The sequence below is a fragment of the Thermobia domestica genome, chromosome 2 (assembly GCF_964235325.1).
Source record: "Thermobia domestica chromosome 2, izTheDome1.hap1.1, whole genome shotgun sequence".
Taxonomy (NCBI): Eukaryota; Metazoa; Arthropoda; class Insecta; order Zygentoma; family Lepismatidae; genus Thermobia; species Thermobia domestica.
This window is the reverse complement of record NC_137455.1, coordinates 292,050,933-292,063,771: the sequence shown is the minus strand read 5'-3', so window position 1 is coordinate 292,063,771 and position 12,839 is coordinate 292,050,933. Positions and strand designations below refer to the sequence as shown.

General features: G+C 37.1%; 1 protein-coding gene across 3 annotated transcripts in view; it reads right to left on the bottom strand.

The window, feature by feature from the left end:
• The window catches only part of FER (tyrosine-protein kinase Fer), a 285,225-nt gene that overhangs the window by 75,767 nt on the left and 196,619 nt on the right, over positions 1-12,839 (bottom strand). The gene's annotated exons all lie outside the window — the stretch shown is intronic.

Here is a 12,839-nt window from a genome sequence, read left to right as displayed (position 1 = left end):
GATCATAAGCTTCTTTGGGCGTTCTCCGCACATAAACACGGCCCGTGGTTGGGAATAAAGTGAAGGATGACTCATCCGACCATATCACACGTTTGCAGTCTTCAACGGTCCAAGATGCATGGTCGCGGCACCATTTGCGGCGTGCGAAAGCGTTATGGTCCCTGATGAGCTGTTTGGCCCGTGCAACACGACCCCGTAAGTTCATGTCATGTAATTCACGGCGGACTGTGATTGTCGAAACAGGGTAGGGGAGGTGCTGATTGAGTTCTTCCGCCACTTGCTCTGCAGTGGCACGACGGTTCTGCGTGACAATGCGCTTTAATACCCCGCGTGACCTGTCACTCATGATTTTCTTCCGCCCACTGTTCCGCTTCCCCGATGTGGTTTTCCCGTGTGTTGTGTAGGTCGTCATCACCTTCGATACTGTCCCACGCGACACACCTAACACAGTAGCCACTGCCGTCACACTCACTCCACATAACCGCGCACCAACAATTTGCTCTCTTTGAAAATCTGACACCACTGCCAACCCATACATCTGACGTGTTGCCAACTACAGGTGTTTCCATTTTTCTGATCACCATCTATATATATATATATATATATATATATATATAATTAATATTTGGGATGTGATTCCTGACACCAAGATAAGAAACAAAAAGTATAGGCCAACCTGGGTTTCGGAGCTATAGGCTGCAGAAAACATGAAAAAAAAATAACTTTAAAGGTCCATAGCTCTAAAACAATGGGACTTGCAATAGTCGGGTCAAAACTTCATTTAGGAGTTAATATGTGCTCTACCCAAATATCCAAGTTTCACAATCCTGCGGCACTTCCACAATAATTTTTAGAGGTGGTTGGTGAGTACTTCAAATTATATGCCTGTAGCCAAACCGCCTCTATAAAAAATATTCCGTGTGTACCTTAAGATTCCGTAACATGTATTTTTGGATAGCGCACGTATTAGTTCCTAAGTGAAATCTTGACCCGACTACGGTAGGTCTCATAGTTTTGGAGCAATGGATCTTTAACATTCATTTTTTCATGTTTTTGGCAGCCTATAACTTCGAAAGGAAGAATTTGTGCACCCAGGTTGGTCTATGCACCCAGGTTGGTATGCCACTTTTATGTCTCATGTTGGTGTCAGGAATCACCTCCCAAACGTTGTCGTCGTTGTTTTGAAACTCCCTATATATATTCGTCTCACACCGCGATCTCCAATTTTGGCGAATTTGAGTTTTTGATACTATTAGAATCAGTATAGGATGACGCACAATCTGGTTAAGTAGTACACTTATATCAAGACAAATGGTTATGTTATTCCCTCAAAGTAACACCGCATATATATTGAGTACAGTTATTAATTAATTAATTTATTTATTTTTGTCTCCAGTAAAATTGGTGAAATGTTGCTTACCCGGTATTGAATCTCAGACGACGATATATAAAACATGGAAACAAATTGCTTCTACTTCATCCAATGTTTTTGAAAGGAAGGAAGGTAAAATATATGTACATGGAAAAAAGAATGGGGGAAATCTATGTGATTATATTTTCGCTTCTGATTAATTTTTATTCAATACTTTCTTACTCTATTTTAAGTGCTTTGCATAGTAATGAATACTACTGATACGCTATGCAGGTAGATGGCGTAGGTGTAACAAGAGTAAGTGAGAATTCATTGACTGTTTTTCGCGCACTATGGATCGTTATCTGCAAACAAGCTGTTGTTTTTATGATACTCATTAAAAGGGGTTAAGTATATTCTAACTGCAATTGATAATTAAGGAGACGAGGGCGGGGGAAGAAAGAAACTTACATCGGCTTTCCCACAAGAAATCAAGAGTTTCTCTTCTCAAGTGAAGGTTAATAGGTATGCCACTTTTATGACAGACGGAATGCTTTGTTTACATTCTTTTAATAGTATACGCTTTTATTATAGATTTTTTTTATTCGCATGAAAACAAAGGGAAAAAAGAACTGTGAAGTATAAGCTATTCAAACGAAAGTACTCTAGGTTACTTTTTCCCCTAAACAAATCACACAATATTAGGAAGGTCTGACTGGGAAAAATCGAAAATGAGATACCTAAAGTGGCGGATCCAGGATATGATCAAGGGAGGGGCTAAACCATATTGCCGCTTTATACAGTGTAAAATAGGACTGAAGTCCATTTTATCCAGTGTATACTTAAGCGTCAAGGAGGGCTATAGCCCCCCTTGGATACACCCCTGGATATATACTAATTAATTGAGCTCATCGAGTTGAACAAAATACGAATTAGTATAAATTCTCATGTGTAGTATTTGAGAAAAAACTAGTTATTCTGTAAATAGAAATTAATGATACACAATATCCACGCCACATACTAAGGAGTAACTAATACTGAAGTATTTCGTTATGTCATAGCAAGACGAACTACGCTACATAGCATTTTAATTAGATATAGCGTAAAATAATGAAATGAAATCTTTAATTTTAACGTCCCTCGCTTATGCCGGCTAGGCTAAAGGAGACGATGATGATGAGAATGAATGAAATAGGGAATGAATGAAGTGGAAGGAAACGGAAAACGGAACAGAAACCCACGCACACGGTGTTTGCATACCACAAAGTTCACTTGGCGCGAGCTGGGATCCAACCAAGGACACCATTCACCACAGCCACCGCGGCCCTCGTAAAATAATGATTAACTCTTAAATTTTAATTTTTGTTTAATATTGTCCAAAGATAACACATATCAATCAATAGATGAGATCGTGATGAACAAAATGACCAGATTAAGAGTAAATTCTGATGTGTAGTTTTCGAGAAAATTAACAATAACGAATTATTCTTACGTTAAGAGGTATGTCGTTCGTTGCCAATGCTAATTTGATAGTTTTTTATTCTGTTGGAGCAGATAGTTCATTTATTAGGATCACCCGAGTGGGATTTAGTTCTATTGTAATTTACGTCCGTTAACTCTTGAAGGAAAGAGAATTTTTCAATTTTTTTTCGCAGTGGCTAGGTAGAGCAATTTGGCCTACCTTGGCTGAGTTCGATGATGGAGTCAATCCTTTAACAACATGTAACGGCGAATTACGTCAGCCCGTTAGTTCACCCGATAACTCTTGAACGAAATGCATTTTTTTGAATTTAGCGTCCCATTAATATTCTCTTCCGGCTAAGGCAGACGATGATTAAAGCAAGTGAATGATGATTAAAAGAATTGGTGGAATAAGAAAGTGGGAGTACCCCGAGAAAACCCACGGACACGATGTTGTCCACCACAAACTTACTTGGCCGAAGATCGAACCAGCGACCCCTGCACCATAGGTAAGCGCCGTACCACTGAGCCACCGTGCCCCAATTCTTGAACGAAAACGAATTTTTCAGTTCTGTTTCTTGTTATAAATAGCTAGAGTGATTATCTCGGCTGAGTTCGTTAATGGAATCAATTTGTTAATATCTTAACTGGTAACTGTGACTTTAACGGTTGCTATCCATATCCCATTGAAACAAAGGTAGCAGAAGTCATAGATTTCGCCGTTAGATGGCAGCAAACATTACGACAAAGAAAATGCACGAACGTAATGAAGAACATTTATCAAAGTTTAAAAACACACAGATGGTTACAAAATATACTCGAATAATAAATATTGTTTAAATATTATATCTCACACTTTGTTGAATTCTCGTAACGCGGGAAACTTCAAATAAGTTCTACGTGAAATTAAGAAAAAAATGACAGCCGTCCTATAAATTTCGTACACACATTTACAAAATAAGAAAAAAATCGAGACGAGTCAAAAAATAATTTTCTTACGAGAATCGAGACCACATGGGACTCATTCAGAATTTACAAGTCGTGTCGTATCGTCTCGTCTCGTCTCGTGTGCAACACCAGTTATCATTACAAGCTAGGGAAGAATGGTTCATACAACTTGAGAAAGCTATATTGAAGAATTAGCACATTAGACCAGCTTTCTTAACTCGCAGCGATAAAAATTCAAATATTTACCAATGTGATTTCCCTCAACAGCCGCCATTATATTTCTCATCGTTTCTTAGCGTTTTCGCTCTGATAGCGGTTAGTGTTAACAGACATAAGACGGACAGGATCGTCCTATATTACCTTAAGTCCTTATGCATTGCACAATTTGGAAATCTAAATATCGCATCATTAGTAACAAAGCTGTCTATAATCTCTTCTTAATTATTAAAATTTATAATATTACAAATGACTTTGTAACAACTCATTATATAGGCATTCATCGCCAGGGATTAAGTTTTTTCCCTCTTTTTGTTTAATTGTGTAGCCCTGATAAAACTTCATATCTGGGTCTGAATTGTAAGCTCTATAAGATAATGATTTACGAAGTGGAAACTCTGTATTTCTTTCTTCTTTTATACAAAATCCTGTCCATTGATTTATCTCTAGCTACATTAAACGTATAAACTGTTATTTTAACGACTTGCACCAGATTTTTTTTTAGCTCATTGATTTATATGGGACAGCATTATTTTTTGTTCTTTCTTTCCTTTTTTTATTTTTTCATTAAAATGAACATGGATTGTAATGTTTCTGATTTTACTGATTTTTTTTTTTAATATTTGAAAGTAGGGACATTTAAATAGAGTTTTAGAATAAATAGGTAAAATCAAAACATTAAAGTTGTAGTATATTTCAGTAGCAAAAAAGAGGACTTCAATTCCTGAACCATGCAAGTTTGTGGTGGACAACGTCATCTACGTAGGTTTTCTCTCAATTCTCCGATTTCCCCCCACATTTTCATTCTATCAATTATTTCATAATCATTCACTTTTATTTATCAATCATCCAGCTCCTTCAGCCATAAGCATGGGAGGTAAAACTACAAATTTCTTTTCAATATTTTTCAATATAAATCAATGGGCTAAAAAAATGAAAAATGACAGGTACTCAACACCATTAAGGAGTTTCTTCCGTACACATTTTAATTACTGTGTGAATACTTTTTGAATTTCTCAAACTGAAGCATTATGCTAAAGAGCTAAGCAGCCAAACTATTTTATTTGTTTAGTTTTTTTTAAATCTCATTGCCGAACACTAAAGCATTTATTTCTAAACGGTACAACTCAAAAAAAACAACAGGACACCACAACAGGTCCCTCAAATATGTATGTTCCATGCGATCACTCAAATTTACTTGTACAAAGCGTTTTCATAAAATATTAGCTGAAATGCTCATTCTTGGCACGGACAGATCAGAAATTTATGGAAAGTATTTGAACCCCTCTCCCCTTTAGGATACGCATGGGGAGGACAAATTTGGACTGGAAGGACATCAGAAGTGTCACTATTCATCTCAGTGACCCCGAAAACTAGACACTAATATAGGTTGTTTTCGATTATTTTTACATGTCAAACTCTTTCCACCCCCATCGTAACCCCAATACCGATGAGGGGGCTTATCTTGGACTTCAATGGCATCAAGAGTGTCACTATTCATCTCAGTAATCTCAAAATTACAGATTAGATACACTTCGATTATTTTTACATGACTCCTTCTTTCCTTGCCGAAAACGTGCTAAAATCCCAAGTTAGGTTAGGGTGCACTCATATACCAAAAATCAACAAAATCGCTACATCGGTCTAGGAGGAGCTAGGGAGTAAACAGCTACATTCAGTTTTGTTTTATACGTATATGATCAATATAGCTTCTAGCTTCAATTATGTAACTCACAGATTCAACAGTGTCATTCCAGTAAAATTACTCTGTTGATGATGGTAGAGGAATATGCTGGCAAGCGAGCCTGATTTTCGATACAACATACAGACCAAGAATGAATCACTCAATACTCGATACTTTTGGAACAGCCTGGAAAATGGTTTATTCACTTTGAAGCATTTAATATGTCTAACTTGCGAGTGCTGTTGTATAGCTGGCCCCCTTCCCACAATGCAAATATAAATATATTGTAGTCCTGACCTGAAACATATTTTTGACCAGGATGACCACACAATATTTTATTTTAAGAAAATATATTAGAATCGCAACTGTCTTATACATCAGAGGAAAGCTTCCACATTTCAGGTATTTATAATGAGATTTAACGACGTTGTTTCAATGTTATTGTAAAAATTCACAACAACAACAAATAATAATAATAATAATAATAATAATAATAATAATATTTAAAATTCATGATTGCTTCCAGGACTCGAGCACATACATAAACAAATCAAATTTGTCAACATTAGTTCCTCCAGAAGATTAAAGCCACAGAATCAAATTTCACGCTAATTTTTAATATATATGTGTACAGGAACAACAGTTATTCTAACGGCTGACGTAATTTAGGGAAATCAAAAACTTGTTGTATCACAGCAGTAAGGCAAGTCAAGTATTTTGGATTTATGAATCAGAAGCATTCTTGGTATTGTGAGACAAAAACCTGTCTGGGAATGTTTTATTACCTAGAAAAATTACTTCTGCATTCTCTTTTTCGTTATATATGATGGTGGTTTTTGCACGTGTGAAAGAAATCTTGAATGTAAATTTGGAGCCTGTAGATGTTTTATGTTACAAGTTTTTCAACAAACTAATAATATGTTAGTACCAATGAAGATTATTAATTAAATACCTTCTTAGCACTATGTGAACCTTTGCTAACTAGCCGTATATATTAAGGAGTTCAAAGATTTATCGCCACAGAAACAAATATTATTTCCCCTATAAGGCAATTTTCTCTTAGCCGAAAGGATATTTCTGCGAGATGCAGAGGAAGATCTAGGAGGTAAAAAAATGGGGGGGCTCCCAGAAGACAGGTTATGATAGGTATATCATAATTTAACTATAAACTTTCAAAAATATATAATTAATAACTTCAATTATTTTTGTCACTCAAAAAACTGGGGGCCTATGCCCCCTTCCCCAGCCCCGGGCTAGATCTGCCATCGGCGAGACGTTAACACTTCATCCAATTCACGAATATTTCAAATTTGGATTCTAAGCCTACGATCTGTAAACTCATAAATCTGGGGATAAATAACAAGGATTAATCCATACTAATATATAAATTAATGGTATGTGTGTCTGTGTGTGTGTCTGTCAGTCATCAGATTTTCGCATAGGAAGGTGTCATCTACAGCCACCAAATTTTGTACTCAGATCTTTACCAGATCTAATCCCATACGAAGGCGTTTTTATTTCCGATTCGATGGAAGGGATTGAGGAACTCAAAATTCATGCAGGTTCGATCCGAGCCCCCGCCAAGTGAACTTTGTGGTGGACAAACACCGTGTGCGCGGGTTTTCTCGGGGTTCTCCCGTTTCCTCCCACTTTCTTCATTCCACCATTTCATTCATTACTCATCATCACCGTCTCCTTTAGCCTAACCGGCATAACCGTGGGACGTAAAACTCAAAGATTTCATTTAATTTTTTTTTCAAAATTTATGCAAGGAACGTACAGTATGTGTACAGAAAACCATAGCGCCTGTAAGGTATACAACCCTAATGTTTTTTCCTGTTATACAGGTTGCGTACCTTTCATATCTTTGTATTCTTTTGTTTTAACCTTACTGTTCCCGTGGGAAAACTGACATGTCCATTCTTCGCAAGAGTTATGTATTTCACGTTTCTTTACTTTCAAAGATTTTGAATAAACGCTATTCTTCCCATTTAAGACCAGGCACTTCAGTAATTAATTTTGGGAGTGACATGGGAGCAGAAAATTAAAATATCCAGTTTGGTATATGCATTTTCATTATCTTTGGTCCCACCTGCGACCACGCTCGACAATGCATCCTCCATCTGGAGCAATATACATTTTAAATTAGTACAATTGTTTCAAATACCAGCGAGCCAATAGTTTGAGAATACTTCACAAAATATATCCCTGGATCAAGTAGTACAAACATTAGTCGATTATTATTCTTATGCTACAAACAATTTTGATTATTATCCCTTACAAAATAGTTGAACGCTGAAACTCAAAATGACTGAACAGCGAAAACAAATATTTTATTGCCTTTCTCTTAAATGTGTACGGGACGGTTGTGTACACAGAAACAAGCATACATTTCATTTATGGTAAGTTCCTTATTTTTAAATATTTCACAGCGAGATACACAGTGTGGAACCACTGTTAGTGTGTAGCTCCGATCACCACGGTTTGGAGGTTTATATATGTAAATGGAAACTCTTAGAATGGTGCAATGTAGCACTCATTTCTATCAACGAGGAAGAACGAGAATATCTGCTCCGAAGCCTCAGCTTCAGAACAGACCATAATTATTCAATTGTGTTGAGCTCTGGGGAATGAACAGGCTGCGAGCAGGTGTTGTAGTTCGTATCGATGCTCATGAAACTATAAATCCAGCACTGTGAATTGGCGCATAGTCATCTCGAAAAATTGCGTTATCGACCGAAAACAACATTTGGACCATAGGATGAACGTGTTTACCTTAATGTCCACATAATAACTTGTAGTAATATATGCTGTAAGTGAAAACACAGGACTCAGGGCATAACAGTAAATTGTGGCTCTAACATCATAGACTTGCCGCCATGTTTCACGATAGAGAAAATACAACGGAGCATAAGCTTCTTTGGACATCTGACACACATAAATATGACTTGTTGTAAAAGTAAGGTGAAAGAGTGTTCATTGGATCGGACCATATCATATATTTGCTATCATCGGTGTCGACAGCATTTTCTTCGCGCTAAAGCATTGTTGGCGTTATCAGTGGTGGCGGTGAAACTATAATCCGACCGCGGAAGTTGAAGTTATGTAACTCGCGTCGGATCCATTCAGACTATTCCGTGCAGAGTGAAATTCCCAGACACGCCATCAACCGAATTTTGAGATATGCTCTGACTATGATTGGTCCAAAGCAGGGTGGATTGATTTAAATCAGTCTGATTTAAATCACGATTTTAATCAAGATTTAAATCACTTGATTTTTTTAATAAAAATCGTTGATTTAAATCAAATTCCGAAATAAATTAATTTAAAGTGAAAATAAGTAAAATCCCGTTTCTGTTCTGTTATTTCGATTATGGAAGATAATAATCATAATACAATGAAACTCAAATGTATGTAGAGCACAGTATGAAAACGAGTATCATGCAGATGATTAGGGAAAATCCCGTTTTTGAACGGGTAACGGGAGAATCCTGCTTTCTTCTCTTCGTAACATAGGGTTTTTAAATCGTTAACTATTCCAACGGAGAAATCACCATCGACATTTAAGACGAAAATTCTTTTATGTCCACGTCTATTTGTTTGTTTCCAGATAATAGGGGCGTATTTAGAGGGGTCTGATCCACTTTCCGAAACAAAAAATAATAATAATAATAATAATAATAATAATAATAATAAAAAAATTAAAAAAATAAAAATAAAAATAAAACTTTAGGCGAAATTTATGTACTAAATACATAGCATAGAAGTTCCTCGGGATCGTAATAGTGCAAAATTTTGGATGCGTTAAAATATCGAATAATACTTTTGATAAAGTGGATTCTTTCAAATATCTAGGATCAATATTAACAGACGAAAACGATATTTACGAAGAAATTAAATGTCTACAAAAAGCAGGGAATTCGTGTTATTCAGTTCAAAATCTCTTGTCACGAATTCTGTCCAGGAATTTGAAGATGAAAATATATATGCCTGTTGTTCTCAGGGTGTCTAACAAGCAAGCATAATAAAAAATTCCCTGACAAAATTATAATTTTCCCTGACTCTTGTCATTCTTTTTTTCTTAGTAACTCATGAAAAGTAACTTATATTTAAATCATGAACCTTTCATTTTTACGTCCCACAGTTATGCCGGTTAGGCTAAAGGAGACGGTGGTGATGAGTGATGAATGAAATGAAGAAAGTGGGAGGAAACGGGAGAACCCTGAGAAAACCCACGACCACGGTGTTTGTCCACCACAGTCAGCTGGGATCGAACCAGGGAACCCAAGCCCCGGAGGTGAACGCTCTAGCAGTGAGCCGCCGCGCCCCCAACTTATATTTAAAGTGAACTGTAAGTTTTCACCATTGTTTATATGCTTATACAATATTCTACATACGTACAAACGAACCAATTCATTAACCTGTAATTTATGACTATTTTAGTGGCATCCCTTCACCAGTCACAGCCTGGGAAAGATTTTTCCCTGACACACAATGAAATTCCCTGACCCTGCAAATTCCCTGACTGGTAGACGCCCTGCTTCTATATGGTTGCAAAACATGGTCGCTTACTATGAGGGAAGAACGTAGACTGAAAGTATTTGAGAACAAGATCCTGAGACGAATATTCAGACCCAAGAGGAGCGGGAATGGGGGAAATTTCATAACGAGGAACTACATAATTTATACGGTTTACCAAACATTGCTAGGGTCATCAAGTCTAGGAGACTCAGGTGGGCAGGTCATGTAGCCAGGATGGAAGAAATTAGGAACATTTTCAAATTCTTAACTGGAAGATCAATCGGAAAACGACCATTAGGAAGATCTAGGCGCAGATGGGATGGCAATATTAAGATGAATCTCACACAAATAGGAATACAAAATAGAAACTGGATCCAGCTGGCTAAGGATAGAAGTCAGTGGAGAGTTTCCGTGAACGCGGCATTGAACCTCCGGGTTCCATAGGCCATAGAGTTAATTAGTTAATTTTGGGCGAAATTTATGTACTTTACATGTATTTCGTGCCGCTGACTAGTTTTGATTTTTTAAAAATATACTCCTGCCAAATATCAGGAACTTTCGTGAAAAGAAAAGTGTCATGTTGATAAACGTTGCTGTACGTCTTTTCCTTAATGCTTAAGAAATATTGTTTCGGATTGAAATATATTAACGATTGAACATTAATTCGAAATTAAACCAAAATACTTTCACTTAAATGGCATAATTGTCATTTAATATTAATTCCTAATGTTTTTTCTCCAGTTCGCGACTTGTATTATACGAGGAGAAAGATTTGATTTAAATCAAAAAAATCGATTTAAATCAAAAAAATCAACAAAAATGATTTTTATTAAAAAAATCATGATTTTTTTCCACCCTGGGTAGGCAAATGATAAGCCTTGATAGCAGTGAACACGGAATCCTTTGGCGCGATGTCGAAAGTGTTAAGGATCGTCAACAGTACGGCCTCTTGTACTCGGGAAAACTGCATGCTGCGATGTTTTCTTTCACATTTATAAGTGAATAAATCGTTAAATATACCATGACGAAATGTATATCATCACACGTTATTCCGAACACAGAAAAACATGCAGCTGCCAGTTCCTAACACTTTCGCCTATCCTCCGAAGCATTGGATGTCCATTGTTGTCAAGGTATAGCTTCTACCTACTTTGGACCTTCCTTGAAATCAGGGTATATCTGAAAACTACATTGAGAACATATCTGAAAATTACACCCTGTAGGGAATACCCTCTACACCTCTTGATAATTGAGAAAATATGCACTTTTGGATTGTGTATGTGTGGCTTCCTTTACGCTGATAAAAAACAGCATCCACAGTTTCTGGAATTCGAAATAGGGCCTATTGAAATTTAGCTTTTTCGCGATTTTGGACAGCCCTAGCTCTGAAACTATGCACTTTTTGCCAAAGGTCACATGAACTTTTTCTCTTATTTTGATGTGAGGAATTACCTCTTACAGTTTGTCGGTACAGTTCATTAACACCCTATCTATCTATCTATCTATCTATCTATATATATATATATATATATATATATATCGGGTGTTGCAAAATAAGTGTTACAACTCTTGGGAGGTGACTCCTGCCACTGAGACAAGAAAAAAAGTTCTCTTCAACTTTCTGCTATCGGACATAGTTTCAAATCTACAAGGTGCCGAAAGCGTGGGAAAATGACTTTCGGACGTCAATAGTTCAGAAACTATCCAACATAAAGAGGGCGGGTAAAAAATTAACTGAAGAAGTCATACCTGCTCTATTGAATTTTGCATGTTTCACAATCCTACTGTGCACGCGCAAGGGATTCCCCAAAGGAACATAGGGAGTCCCGGATAATCTGCCAAATGAAACTTGGTCTAAATGGATATGAATTGATAGGCTTTCTACCAGATAACAATAATTCGTTTGTATTAAGTCGATATCTGGAACAAATACAAAATGGCGGACATCTTCATGCCCGTTGTGTGTGGTTGCATAATCGCCAGGTACGGATGCTGGCCAACAGTGACATTCTGAGTATTAATTTTAGCGAATTTGTACTCAAATGCTCTACAAAGACATCTGGAGTGTCGGTAGAGCCAACATATGAAGCAGGGTGATTCACATGTGTGGAAACACTTAACGAAAAATGCCCAGAAATGCACTCATACTCAGTAAACGTGAGTTCAAAGCGTCCGAAACTTAAGGATTAGCGTCAAGAACATGAAAGCCATTGCCAATTCACCAATAATATTCCTTCAAACCGATGCAATATGATGTGCACGGTTGCATACCAATAAGGATGCAACAACTGAGGCCAAGTTCAAATTTTACAGTTGGACTCACAAAGAAACTGGGAAAACTAAATGAATGTCACTAGTGGGATCGCATGATCGATATTGAAATGTGGCCAATGTGTGTGTTGATATCATCATGTAGCTAATGAACAAATGTCAACGTGTCCCACTACTCCTGGGACATCGTCCCACGTGCGAAAAATAGGAAAATAACTGCTCGGGTCTTGAATCTGAGGCCGTGGGCTCCCAGTACGATTGGAAACTGCGACCACACGAGCAAAAGTGAGCGCTCTAGCCCTGAGGTTCGAAGGAGCCTCACTTTCTCTGTATTCATTTCTTTGAGGAGTACCCACTTTGTTTGCCAAGCCCTCTTGTACAGCTCCC